Here is a 15,221-nt window from a genome sequence, read left to right on the forward strand (position 1 = left end):
AAATTATCAAACTGAATAATTTTTTCTTTTTGAGGTGGAAACTATTTTTGAGTAGTTCATACTAAATAGAATTATGTAGTACTTGTGATAGGGAGCAAAGTGTTTAAAAATTTCCCTCAGCTTTCAGATTTACTTATTGAATTAACGTTAAATAAGAAAAATAAAGTCATATTTGTTTAGGTGCCTTTATTGGTCCTCTTTTTACCTGTATTTAAGTACCATTAAAATCACAAGTCATTTTATAGCTTAGTTTTGCTTTTATAGCTCAATTTTATTGTCGTAAAATTTTCATAATACGCTTTGGAAATAAATGGAAAGAGAAACATTATGTTTTTAACAGAGATTTCTGGTTATAGTTGTAAATGTGACTAAATAGTCGTCATATTTAGATTTTTTTAATTATAAAACTTTTTTCCCTGGTCATATATAAACATTAGTAGCTGCTCTTTCGGGGATGGAAATGGGAACTGACTCCAGCATTCTTGCCTGGATGATTCTATGGACAAAGGAGCCTGGGGGCCACCGTCCTTGTGTGCTCCAGTCACGCGCAACGAGCTGCTAAACAACAAGCAGCTCTGAAATAGTGTTATCATTTAACTTATCTTCCTCTTTTATTACTTCATTCTCTCTTTGTCCTCTGCTTGTATATTCTTCCGTTGTGTCGTTGAGGTAAATGAGATAAACAGCTCCCGTGTTTGGATGTGTTTTGCGCAGTGAGAATGCGGTGTTCCTGTTAGTCCCAGTAGGGGGTTTCGAAGCCGTGTTCCCGCTCTCAGCTGCGGCCTTTCTGCCTCCCTCGCCCGCCTCCTCCTGCTGCAGTTTCTGGCCTTCCTGCTCTCCTCCCTCCCCGCCCCTCCCCTGCCTCCCTCCCCGCCCCTCCCCTGCCTCCCTCCCCGCCCCTCCCCTGCCTCCCTCCCCGCCCCTCCCCTGCCTCCCTCCCCGCCCCTCCCCTGCCTCCCTCCCCGCCCCTCCCCTGCCTCCCTCCCCGCCCCTCCCCTGCCTCCCTCCCCGCCCCTCCCCTGCCTCCCTCCCTTCTTCCCCGGCGCTCCCAGCGCCCAGGACTCCCTAAAGCGTTTCCTTGGCTTCTCTCTCTACCTGTCTCTACCCCTCCCACATTGCTTTTCCTGTTTCTCTTTCTTGCAGGGTTTCTGCTGCTTTTTTAGGGAAGATGAATTAATATTCACAGTTTGCTTGTTTTTACTTATTTTTCTTGCACCTCAACCAACATTTTGAGACCCTGATCTCTTTTTAACGCAAATTTATCTTTTAAAATGCGTTTGTAGTTAAGTTACGCAAGTTATTTAAGTGCAGAAAAGAAGAAAAGTGCAATAGTGGAAAAATCAGTCAGACTTTAGAGTCAGTCTTGGATGTAAGTTCCGATGTTGTATGATTATTTCTTAGTTTTCAGATTTCATATACCTAAGTATTATTCCTTATTTGTTTTAAAGAGTGCTTTACATAATCAAGAAATATTTACTGAGTATTATTTGCTATCTTTAAGTTGTTGAGATTCAGACATTCAAGGAACTTACCCCATTGCTAGTTGATGTTCTAACCTGGGAACTTCAAGTCTTCTCCTGTTTCAAAATTTAGCCTTTGCTAAGCCATTAAGAGTAATTTAAAAACAGCTTTGTACCTTGAGCATTACTACTCAGTCTGTCAAAGAGTAAGTTTTATAAAGTTCATTACCTAATGCTTGGCTAGCATTCTGAAATTTCCTGTAGTATAAATATCCATATTTGAATTCACTCAGAGCAAGTGATGACTTAATTCATTTATATTGTAATCCATCTATGTGAAGTATTCACAGTAGGTCTATATCTGCTGGAGAATAATTAATTAGGAAAAGAAATACATTATTACTCCCAAGTCTGTGATATCTACTTTTAATGATAGTTTATTTTTGTTTAAAACATGAAATCTAATTCTGGTATCATAAATTTTAAATAGTTATTGTACCTAATGTTTATATTATCAAAGACTATTCACAGGTAATAATTGTTCTTTATTACTTTTGGTAGAGATAAAACACCATTTATTGCTGTGTTAGTAATAAGAAGGAAACTAGAAAATCTGAAGACCATAGCTTTAATTGATCTTAAGAAGTGTATTATTTGACTGAGTCTCCTGTTAAAATATGTGAGCTTATTTATTAATATATTTCCTTTGTAAAGGTGTTAGTGATAGTGTGTTCTTGTTTTCAAGAATTTGATTGCTCTCATTAAATCAATTTATAATGTGTAGAGGATGTACTTTCAAAGTAAGTTCTTATGTAACTATGTAAATGCATGAGACATATGTAAATTTCCCTTTTATAATCATAGCTATCTTTATACTCATGTTTATATGAAAAAGTATAAAACTACTTTTGAAAACCTGGTTTTCAAACTGCTGCTACATTTATCATGGAAATAGGGGTTGTTTGTGTGTGTGTGAGGTTGTTTCCTCTTGATAAGCATGACGTGTGGGCAGATTCTTGCAGCATTTACAGGTTTTATGTCAGAACTGTAGCTTATCTGGGGAGGCCCCACCAGGCCATTTCTGGAACGGGCTCTAGGAGCTGCTGGGGCACTGGCGGTGGAGAGCCAAACCATGGCTCTGGCGTTTAGAGTCCTTACTTTAGGAATCAGGAGGTCTTGGGAAAGCTGTTTGAAAACTCACATGAGATCCACCCTGAGAAGACACGGCTCTGGAGGGCATATCATCTGGCAGTAGTTGCTGTAGTGAGTCAGCGTCAAATTCTGGATCTGATGGAGAACTGGTTTAGAATCCAGGTTCAGTGACTGCAACTGGAGGTTCAGCCACAGTATAGATCCATAGGCAGCCTGGGTTCATATTGACGTTCCAGACTCCTGACTCCTGCTGTATGGATTACACAAAATACTTTGTTTTCAATGTTAGAATTTATATCAAAGAAACACTGATTTATGTTATCAAATGTAAGGTATAGCTTCATTTGTAATATTACTAGAGCATCATTTATGTTGGGCTTCCCTGATAGCTCAGTTGGTAAAGAATCTGCCTGCAGTGTGGGATACCTGGGTTTGATCCCTGGGTTGGGAAGATCCCCTGGAGAAGGGAGAGCTATCCACTCCAGTATTCTGACCTTGAGAATTCCACTCTTCTGGCCATGGAGTTGTAAAGAGTCAGACATGACTGAGCGACTTTCACTTTCATTTTAGTTAAATTTTTTGTTTCTTTTGCAATATATCCTAAATATCAAACTCATTTTGTTCTCTTCTATGTTGCGGGAGCAAATATTTGTTTTAAATTAACTTGATCTGAGTAGATCTGATAGACAGAATGTGTGATGAACTATGGAAGGAGGTTCGTGACATTGTACAGGAGACAGGGATCAGGGCCATCCCCATGGAAAAGAAATGCAAAAAAGCAACATGGCTGTCTGGGGAGGCCTTACAAATAGCTGTGAAAAGAAGAGAGGTGAAAAACAAAGGAGAAAAGAAAAGATATAAGCATCTGAATGCAGAGTTCCAAAGAAAAGCAAGGAGAGATAAGAAAGCCTTCCTCAGTGATCAATGCAAAGAAATAGAGGAAAAGAACAGAATGGGAAAGACTAGAGATCTCTTCCAAAAAATCAGAGCTACCAAGGGAACATTTCATGCAAAGATGGGCTCGATAAAGGACAGAAATGGTATGGACCTAACAGAAGCAGAAGATATTAAGAAAAGGTGGCAAGAATACACAGAAGAACTGTACAAACAAGATCTTCACGACCCAGCCAATCACGATGGTATGATCATTCATCTAGAGCCAGACATCTTGGAATGTGAAGTCAAGTGGGCCTTAGAAAGCATCACTACGAACAAAGCTAGTGGAGGTGATGGAATTCCAGTTGAACTATTTCAAATCCTGAAAGATGATGCTGTGAAAGTGCTGTATTCAATATGCCAGGAAATTTGGAAAACTCAGCAGTGGCCACAGGACTGGAAAAGGTCAGTTTTCATTCCAATCCCAAAGAACGGCAATGCCAAAGAGTGCTCAAACTACCGCACAGTTGCACTCATCTCACATGCTAGTAAAGTAGTGCTCAAAATTCTCCAAGCCAGACTTCAGCAATACGTGAACCGTGAACTTCCAGATGTTCAAGCTGGTTTTAGAAAAGGCAGAGGAATCAGATATCAAATTGCCAACATCTGCTGGATCATGGAAAAAGCAAGAGAGGTCCAGAAAAACATCTATTTCTGCTTTATTGACTATGCCAAAGCCTTTGACTGTGTGGATCACAATAAACTGTGGAAAGTTCTGAAAGAGATGGGAATACCAGACCACCTGACCTGCCTCTTGAGAAATCTGTATGCAGGTCAGGAAGCAACAGTTAGAACTGGACATGGAACAACAGACTGGTTCCAAATAGGAAAAGGAGTAGGTCAAGGCTGTATATTGTCACCCTGCTTATTTAACTTCTATGCAGAGTACATCATGAGAAACGCTGGACTGGAAGAAGCACAAGCTGGAATCAAGATTGCCGGGAGAAACATCAGTAACCTCATGTATGCAGATGACACCACCCTTATGGCAGAAAGTGAAGAGGAGCTAAAGAGCCTCTTGATGAAAGTGAAAGAGGAGAGTGAAAAAGTTGGCTTAAAGCTCAACATTCAGAAAACGAAGATCATGGCATCTGGTCTCATCATTTCATGGCAAATAGATGGGGAAACAGTGTCAGACTTTATTTTTTTGGTCTCGAAAATCACTGCAGATGGTGATTGCAGCCATGAAATTAAATGACACTTACTCCTTGGAAGGAAAGTTATGACCAACCTAGATAGCATATTGAAAAGCAGAGACATTACTCTGCCAACAAAGGTCCATCTAGTCAAGGCTATGGTTTTTCCAGTGGTCATGTATGGATGTGAGAGCTGGAGTGTGAAGAAAGTTGAGTGCTGAAGAATTGATGCTTTTGAACTGTGGTGTTGGAGAAGACTCTTGAGAGTCCCTTGGACTACAAGGAGATCCAACCAGTCCATCCCAAAGGAGATCAATCCTGGGTGTTCATTGGAGGGACTGATGCTGAGGCTGAGGCTCCAATACTTTGGCCACCTCATGTGAAGAGTTACTCGTTGGAAAAGACCCTGGTGCTGGGAGGGATTGGAGGCAGGAGGAGAAGGGGATGACCGAGGATGAGATGGCTGGAGGGTATCACTGACACAATGGACATGAGTTAGAGTAGACTCTGGGATTTGGTGATGGACAGGGAGGCCTGGCATGCTGCAATTCATGAGGTCTCAAAGAGTTGTACACGACTGAGCAACTGAACTGAAATTAACTTGCACTAATTTGGATAGTAGTCTGTGAGAAAAACCAAACTAAATTTAGCTTATTGAACTGAAGTTAATAATTTAGAATGTTTCTTGATTGCATGGAATAGTAAGTTCTTGATTGTAAAATACACAGGTTTTCCTTTCCTATTGCATATTATTCTGAATACTTTGAGCTGATTAAATACATGGTTAGGTTTGCCGTAAAACAATTTTGTGAGTCCATATAGCTTGTATCCAAACTAAGGTTCTGACATAATGATTGTTAAGAGGAAAAATTTGCTCTAGTATCCTCTCTTTTTAAAATATTTTTTAATATTAATCTTTTTTAATATTTTGAACTTGTTTTTTATATTGCAGTAGAGCCAGTTAACTACATAATGATATTTTCAGGTGGTCACGTCTTCCTTTTAGAGTCAGTAACTACTCAGGAGGATTCCCACAGGATCGTATTAGCAGTAAATAAAGACAGTTTTCCTTTTCAGTCTAGACGGTGTTTTTTTTTTTTTCTTTTTCCTTGCCTAACTTCCCTAGTTGGAATCTCCAATATAGTGTTGAACAGGAGAAGAAAGAGCAAGCATGTTTGCCTTGCTGCTGATCTTAGCGGGGAAGACTTTCATCATGAGGATGAAGTTAACTATAGTTTCTCAAAGACTTTTCATTCTCTTGGCTTGAATAAGTTCATTTTTATTCCTGCTTAGTAATGGAAGTTAGATTTTATCAAATTATTTTTCTGTGTCTGTGGAGATGTGTATTTCTTCTTATTTTAGTTTGGTACAGTGAGTTGTTTTGATTGATTTTCACATTTTTCATTTATTATACCAACCTCACATCTGGGGGATAAACTTCTCTTGGCTATGATGTATTATTATTTTTGATGTTATTTGATATGATTGGCTAAGTTTTTATGAATTTTCATAGTTGTCTTTGTTTCTTTTAATAGCTAGTCTCATTTTGGTATAATTTTAACTCTTATCCTCTGCTTGATTTTCCCCCTCTTCAATTTTGTAGAGATCTTTGTGTTCAGTTCATAATATTTCTTAAATATTGGTAGAATTCACTTGTGAAGCCATGTGGGTCTGCTTGCTTTATTTTTTTCTTTATAGCTAAAATTTTTTAACTATAAGTTCAGTTTCTTTAGGTGATACCAGCTATTTGTTTATCTCTTTCTTCGTGTTTTAGTAGGTTGTGTCTTTCAAGGAATTGTTCGTTTGTTAAGTGTATCGGTCCTAAGTTGTTTAGAATACTTCCCTTTCCGCCCTTTTACAGAATCTGCCGTGACATTTTCTTTCTCATTTCTGTTACTGACACTTTGTGTCTTCTCTTTCTCACCTGATCATCCTGGCTAGAGGCTTACTGGCTCCATTAACCTTCTCGCAGGCCGGCTTTAGGCTTTGTTTCGTTTCTGTTTTTCTGCTTTCTTTTTAATCGATTTACACTCTGATCTTTGTTTCTTTTCTTCCTTATGCTGGCTTTAGGCTTCGTTTACACCGGTTTGTCCAAGTTTTTTTCTTAAATGTGGAAACAAAGCTCATTGATTTGAGAATTGTCTTCTTTTCTAATATAGGCATTTAGTGCTATGAATTTCCCTAAGTACTGTTTTAGCAACATTCCATAAATTTGTATGTATTATGCCATCATTTTTCTTTAGTTCAAAGTACTTAAAGTATTTCCTTTTTTTTTTTTCCCCTTTGATCTACAGGTTATTTAGAAATGTATTAAGTTTCCTAAAGTTTTGACATTTAAAAAAGTCTCTATTTTTGATTTATAATTTAATTTCACTTGTTCTGAAATTTTTTTATGATTTTATTCCTTTTATACTTATGAATGTATAAGGTCCATAGTTGGTTTACCTTGGTGAGTGCTTCATGTGCGCTTTATAAGAATATGTTCTGCTGTTGTTGGTTGCAGTGGTCTGTGTTGTTGGTGTGGGCCAGTTGGTTGATAGTATTGTTGACAGCTGTGTTCTCACTGATACTCTGTTTACTTGCTCTCTGGACTGTTGAGAGAGCACGATTGGAATCTCCCAGTGTGATTGTGTTTGTCTCTTCTCGTAGTTTCCTCAGGTTTTTGCTTTAATGTATTTTGAAGCTTGCTATTGAGTGTGAAAAGTAGTCATGATTGCTGTTTCCTCCTAATGCTCTGACCTTTCTCTCATGGGAAATGACCTTTATTATCCTTGGTATTATTCTTTACTGTGCTATCTGTTCTGATGTTAATAAATTAGATATTTTAATTAATGTTTACATGGTATTTTTGTAATCCTTTCACTTCAACATTTTTTAGTCTTCATAGTTGAAGTGCATTACTGATAAGCAGCATATAATGAGGTCTTGCTGTTTTATCTTGATAATCTCTACCTTTTATTTGGTGGGATAGTTAGACTATAATGTGATTGATTTTGACAGTGTCAGGTTTAAATTTGTCATCTTGCAATTGTTTCCCCCTTGTTCCGTCTTTCTTTATTGTACTTTTCCTTGTTTCTTCCTTCTTTTGAATTAGTTGAAAAAATGTCTTAAGACTCTCTTTGTTGTCGCATCTCCTTTGTTTTATCAGCTATAACTGTTTTGGTATTTCGTGTTTGTTTTACCGTAGTGTACCTTCAAGTGACAGTGTATCTCCTTGTGTCTAACAAGGAATCCTGACACTGGTATGGCTCCTGTATTTGTGCTACTGTTGTGATATATTTTAGTTTTGCATGTGTTTTTAACTTTATAATATATTGTTAATATTTTTGTTTTTATTTAGTCAGATATCTTTAAAATTATATTAAAGCATCTTATATATTTTTCCATGTAGCCATCTTTCATAGAATTCTTTGTTCCATCTGGTATCATTTTACTTGTTCATTTAAGAAGGCCTTCTTTTCTCTCCTTGCTTTTCTCTGGAACTCTCCATTCAGTTGAGTATACCTTTCTCTTACTCCCTTGCCTTTTACTTCTCTTCTTTTCTCAGCTATTTGTAAAGCCTTCTCAGATAGACCAGTTTGCCTTCTTGCATTTTGTTTTCTTTGGGATAGTTTTGGTTGCTGCCTCCTCTGCAATGTTACGAATCTCTGTCCATATTTTGCCAGACAGTCTGTCTACTGGATCTAAACCCTTAAATCTATTCATCACCTCCACTCTATAATCATAAGAGATTTGATCCAGGTCATGCCTGAATGGGCTAGTGGTTTTCTCTACCTCAATTTAGCCTGAATTTGGCAATAAGAAGTTCATGATCTGGGCCACAGTCAGCTCCCGGCCTTGTTTTTGCTGACTGTATAGAGCTTCTCCATCTTAGGCTGCAAAGAATGTATAATCAATTGATTATACCCAACTGAATGCAGAGTTCCAGAGAATAGCAAGGAGAGAAAAGAAGGCTTTCTTAAATGAACATTGCATAGAAGTAGAGGAAAACAGTAGAATGGGAAAGAGTAGAGATCTCTTCAGGAAAATTGGAGATACCAAGCAAACAGTTCATGCAAAGATGGACACAAGAAAGGACAGAAACAGCAAGGACCTAACAGAAGCTGGAGAGATTAAGAGGAGGTAGCAAGACTATGTAGAACTATACAAGAAAGGTCTTACTGACTGAGGCAACCACGATGGTGTGGTCACTCACCTAGAGCCAGACATCCTAGAACGTGAAGTCAAGTGGGCCTTAAGAAGCATTACTACCAACAAAGCTAGTGGAGGTGATAAAATTCCAGCTGAGCTATTTCAAATCCTAAATGATGATGCTGTTAAAGTGCTGTACTCAACATGTCATCAAATTTGGAAAACTCAGCAGTTGCCACAGGATTGGAAAAGGTCAGTTTTCATTACAGTTTCAAAGAAAGACAATACCAAAGAATATTCAAACTATCACAAACTGCGTTCTTTTCATGTGCTAGCAAGGTAATGCTCAAAATCCTTCAAGCTAGGCTTCTGTAGTATGTGAACCGAGAACTTCCAGATGTACAAGCTGAGATCTAATTGCAAACATTCATTGGATCATAGAGAAAGCAAGGGAATTCCAGAAAAACATCTGCTTGATTGACTACACTAAAGCTTTTGACCATGTGGATCACAACAAACTGTGGAAGATTCTTAAAAAGATGGGAGTACCAGACCATCTTCCCTGTCTCTTGAGAAACCTGTATGTGGGTCAAGAAGCAACAGTTAGAACTGGTTGACTGGTTATAGAACAGTTGACTGGTTCCAAATTGGGAAAAGAGTATGTCGAGGCTGTATATTGTCACCTTGCCCATTTAACTTCTAAACAGAGTACAGCATGTGAAATGCCGGGTTGGATGAAGCACAGTTTGAATCAGGATTGCTGGGAGAACTGTCAACCTCAGATATGCAGATGATGCCACTATATTGGCAGAAAGCAAAGAGTAACTGAAGAGCCTCTTGAAGGTGAAAGAGAAGAGTGACAAAGCTGGCTTAAAACTCAACATTCAAAAACTGAAGATCATGGCAACCAGTCCCATCACTCTGTGGCAAATAGATGGGGAAAAAGTAGAAACGGTAGCAGATTTTATTTTCCCAGGCTCCAAAATCACTGTGGATGGTGACTAAAGCCTTGAAATTATGGTTTGATCTTCTTGCTGTCCAAAGGACTCTCAAGAGTCTTCTCTAACACCACAGTTCAAAAGCATCAATTCTTTGGTGCTCAGCTTTCTTTATGGTCCAACTCTCACATCCATACATGACTACTAGAAAAACCATAGCTTTGACTATACGGATCTTATGAAATTATGACACTTCCGTCTTGGCAGAAAAACTGTGACCAACCTAGACAATGTATTAAGAAGCAGAGACATCACTTTGCCAACAAAGATCCGTATAGTCAAAGCTATGGTTTTTCCAGTAGTCATGTATGGATGTGAGAGTTGGACCATAAAGCAAGCTGAGCACCAAATAAGTGATCCTTTTGAACTGTGGTGTTGGAGAAGACTTTTGAGAGTCCCTTGGACAGCAAGAAGATCAAACCAGTCCATTCTGAAGGAGATCAACAGTGAATATTCATTGGAAGGACTGACAGTGAAGCTGAAACTTTGCTACTTTGGCCACCTGATGCAAAGTGCCAGCTCACTGGAAGAGACCTTGTTGTTGGGAAAGATTGAGGACAGAGGGAGGAGGGGGCGAGAGAGGATGAGGTGGTTGGACGGCATCACCGACTCAGTGAACATGAGCTGAGCCAGACTCGGGGAGAAAGTGAAGGACAGAAAAGCCTGGAGTGCTGCAGTTCATAGGCTTGCAGAGAGTCAGATACTACTTAGCAACTGAACAACAACAAAGTCTACAAGTGGTAAATTCAGCTTTTGTACATCTAAAAAAGATTTTATTTCACTTTTTTTTTTGGAAATATATTTTGCTGGGTATAGAATTTTTCTTGGCAGTTTTTTGTTGTTGTTTTTTTTTTCTTGTTAGGTCTTTAAAGATGTTGCCCTTTGGTGCTCTGAAGGAGAAATCTGTTCTAATCATTTTCTTTGTGGCTGTACATGGTTTGTATTTCTTTGGCAGCTTTTAGGATCTCCTTCTATTTATTAGTGATTTTGAGGAATTTTATTCTGATACTCCTTTATGTAATTTTTTTGTGTTTATGGGTTCTGAGCTTCTTATATCTGGAAGTTTATAATTTTTGTCGAGTTTGGGGCGCTTTCAGCCGTTATTTCTTCGCACATATTTTCTGTCTGCGTCTCTCCCTCTCGTTTCCTTTGAGGACCCCAGGACGTGTGCACCATGCTATTTGCCTTTCTTACAGCCTTCTGATGGTCTGTTCACTTTCCCGCCTTGTCCTGTTCTGTTTCTGCTTCCTGCTGGTTAGTTTGTATGGTTACGTCTACAGTTCTACTGATCTTGTCTTCTGCAGTGTCCAACCTGCTTTTAACTTCATGCACTGTATTTTTCATCTCAGGTATTACACATGTGCCTGAATAATTATGATTTGAGTCTTTTCTTCAACCTTCCGTATATCCACTTGACACATTCACCTAAATTTTTGAGTCTTAGTGGGCTTCATCCTTCCTTCTCATTTGTTGGTAAAGTTGTCTCAGTTTATTCTTTCCCAGATTTTGTTTGTTTCGCCATCATCTTGTCTATATCATAGAAAGTATGCGTCATCTTTATCCGCATACTTCCATGTACAGCCTTGTTTGTACGCCATGTTAGTACCTTTTTCAAAGTTAAAAAATACTTCTAAGGAGTAAACGCATGCTAATTTTATAAAATATAAGGAATGCTATATAGTGTTGAATTAAGTGAAATTAAATATGATTTTCCTTTGAAGTTCCATAGTTTGCTCGAAGATATACTGAAATATCGGAAAAGATATTCAAAACAACTGCTTCACAGCTGTGTATTCTGATACCTAGAATTACACTAATGGTTTTATATTTACTAAGCCTCAGAATACCCACAAAGACATTTGTGGGGCTTCTCTTACATGGGGGGAGTCTCAGTGTGTCTGCTTTGCGCATATCATATTCAGGAAAGACAGGATGAACTCTTCCACACTATACATGCCCATACCAGTCAGTCTAGAGAAGCTTGTGAGGAACCTTCTTCATGAGCTTTTATAACAAGAGAGAGGAAACAAACTCCTTTTCAAATTCTTTTCTTCTGTATGAGAAACAGAGAGGAAAACGAAAGGATTGGTAAAACGCCTGATTATCTACCAGCCCTCACTTACCCAGAGCAGACAGAGTACCAGCGTGTCTCCTGCTTGAGCTGTGGGGGATTAGTTGTAAGTCTCATTCAAAAGTAAAATTTTCAGTAATGGGAAAGTAGATTTTCTTAAATTGCCTCTTCATGCGTTATGAATGGTTCTGTGATTTATTATAGCCAATTAAAAGTGATTAGATCCATTGAGTTGTCTCTTTGGAGTACTTTAATTATGAAAACCAGTTTGAAATGAGCCCAGACTTGAGACAGATGGTTGAATTTGTGTTTAAATAAATCTAAATCTTAAAAATGAATGAAACTTAGGAAAAGCTCTTTTAGTTGATTTCCTTGAGTCCACTAAGAATGGCAACTGGCTTTCTTATTTGATAACCCCTAAATATTGGGGATTTAAAAAATTCAGAATCATGTATGAATGATGTATGGAGGTCCCCTAGGAAAATACTCTGAAATTCAAATCACCTACCTCTCAGTTCAACATATGGAAGAAATGTGTTTTGAATACAGAATTTATTAAAGACCAAAATAGAGTTCAGGCTATGTTTGTTGGTTATTGGTCTATTGAAATGAGCTGAAAGTGGGAGGTTTTTCTCTTTTTTTGGATCTACTTATTTGTGCATATCAGCAGCTAACTTATGGCATGAATGCTTTTCAGTGTATGGAACTTGATAGGACTTTTACAAAGTCATAAGGAATAATGATACTCTTAATTATTAATCTAATTTACATTGGGTTAAAGCTGTATAAATTGGAATGACATTCATAATATTTGCATCAGATGCTGAAATATTATGTGGGATAGGATATGCTACATGATTCATTTATATTCTGCAGATAACATCCTAAAAATAATATGAAAGAACAATAATTTGATTTGTCCCTACTTTGCTTAGTTTTATTAAGTGAATAAAGCTAAGTTTCATATTCAACAAGATTAACAGAAGTTATATTCTTTTGCTGATTTTCCTCTGTATTTTGTAGGTGAGCTCGTTAACAATATTAGTTTTGGATTTGATTACTAGAAAGATGATATAAACAGATGCAGAAGGTAAAATTGTAATCTTCCTCTAACTTTTAATTTTAAAAAATTATATAAGTTTACTTAAAAAAAATAAGAACTATCTCAGTTTGTGCATTTTCTCGTTATATACCAGGCACTGTCATCTGTATAAATGATATTGTAGATAACGGAGCACAGGAAATCCCTGCCTCTTGGAGCTTGCATTTCAGAGCAGAAGCCAGCTGATTAGTGAAACATACAGTGTTTCAGGTGATGAAAGGTGTGATGGGGAAAACCTGGTAGGTAGATAGGATGCAGAGGATGATCAAGTCAGGTGTCACAAAGGAAAACATGTAAATGATGGGTGAAAAGTGAGGGAGTGAACATGTGGTTATCTGTGCTCCAGAGAGAGGGAAAGTGGAAGCGAAGTCCTGAGATGGGATCCTGTCTGGCGCCTTTGAGGAGTGGCACAGATGCCTGTGTGGCTGGAACTGAGGGGCTGGTGAAGGGAAGGTGTGGAGGCACGAGATGAGAATGGAGACGAAGAACGATGGTAAGTGGGAGGGACGCGCAGATTATGTGGGGTCTTGCTAGGGCTTCCCTGTAGCTCAGTTGGTAAAGAATCCGCCTGCAATGCAGGAGACCCCGGTTTGATTCCTGGGTTGGGAAGATTCCCTGGAGAAGGGAAAGGCTACCCATTCCAGTACTCTGGCCTGGAGAAGTCCATGGACTGTATAGTCCATGGGGTCACAAAGAGTCAGACACGACTGAGCGACTTTCAGTCTCACTTTGCAAGTGGAAAGCCTTTGGAGGGTTTGAGCAAAGGAATGGCATGAACTTAAGTTTTAAGAGTAGAATTCTGTTGGGAGCCAGCGTGAGGAACTCCGCCCATGGCAAAGGCCATGAGGAGGGAAGCTTGGCATACGCAAGGCGTGATCAAGCCTCAGGAGACCCCCTGTTCCCGAGCATCTACCCCAAAACCAGAGTCCTTTTCGGGGAGCTCTCCCCCATAACCATTTCTCTCAGAGAAGGAGTTAACTTGCAGCTCCAGTTAATAAAAATTCCTGGGCGTGACAAGAGTGTTTCAACTTACGAACTCTGGAGGTTCTCTGGCCTGCCTGATCAGGCTCGTCCGGCCACATGTGATTGTTTACAGCCTCCCAACTGTGAGAGGCACGGGATGTTTTAAAACTTTCTAAATACAGACTCTTTTGAGAAGTTAGAAGATTATTAGTATAGCATTAGTAGGTTGATTAGGAATTATATTGGTGAAGGGTTTTTTCATTTGTCCTGCCAATAATTACTGCTAATTCCCTGCCCTGGGTGTGACAAGGATGTCTCAGGTCAAACCTCTGCTAACAGACTAGCTTGTGTGACAGCCTCTCAGCCATAAATAGCACAGAGAGTTTGGAGTATTAGCATAGGGCTTTTTTCATTGATGAGTCAATGATTGCCATCAGGCCTCCATATCCTTAGGCACCTGGGAATATATTAATCAATGTATTTGGAATATAGAAAAGGAAATATAGTAGTTTTTTGATGTTAGCAATACTAGACTTTTTGAGTTAATGAATCCTCTCTTTTGTTATAGATCACTGTACTTTGTTATAAATCACTATAAATCACTATGCTATGTAACTTTATCACTATCTTAAGACAAAATAGATCTTAAGGGGAACATTGGTGAAGGGTTTACATTTGTTGAGCCAATACTTGCTGCTAAATCTCCATATTCCTGTCCTTATAATGAATATAACTAGCATATAGGAGAAATAAGTATTAACCTTTAAGATTAATCATGTTAAACCTTAGGTTAAGTAAATTCCTTTCTTGATTGTAACTCACTACACCCTCACCCTATAGGAATGCAACTTTATTTGGAGGGTGGCGCCTGATTTAAGAAAAAAATCACCCCTGGAAAAATAAGTTTTCTGGTTAACTGACCGGTATCAGAAAGGGCCATAAAATGTCAGCAGACCTCATGGCTAAAAGATGATGAAACCCATAAGACCTTTGTATAATTTTATATGAAGCACCTGATTGTGACAAGGGTCAGGTCTGCTGACCCCCGTGTGACTCTGTATTCATCCCTATGTATAACAAAAAGGTATATAAACAAACCTGAAAAATAAAGAAATCGGATCAGTTTCTGGAAAGACTGATTCCCCCGTGTCGTTTCTTTCTCGCTCCCCGTTTTCCTGGCTGAATTCCCATCTGAAATGTGGGTACTCACCAAGCCTGCTAATTCTGCCTGGGCTTCTGAGATCGGACCGGGGAGGCCTCAGTGCCTCCTCT

General features: G+C 38.7%; 1 protein-coding gene across 5 annotated transcripts in view; it reads left to right on the forward strand.

Annotated features, from left to right (window-relative positions):
• The window catches only part of FER (FER tyrosine kinase), a 475,599-nt gene that overhangs the window by 96,192 nt on the left and 364,186 nt on the right, over positions 1–15,221 (forward strand). The window lies entirely within an intron of this gene.

This window comes from Ovis canadensis, chromosome 5 (assembly GCF_042477335.2).
Source record: "Ovis canadensis isolate MfBH-ARS-UI-01 breed Bighorn chromosome 5, ARS-UI_OviCan_v2, whole genome shotgun sequence".
NCBI classification, from domain to species: Eukaryota; Metazoa; Chordata; class Mammalia; order Artiodactyla; family Bovidae; genus Ovis; species Ovis canadensis.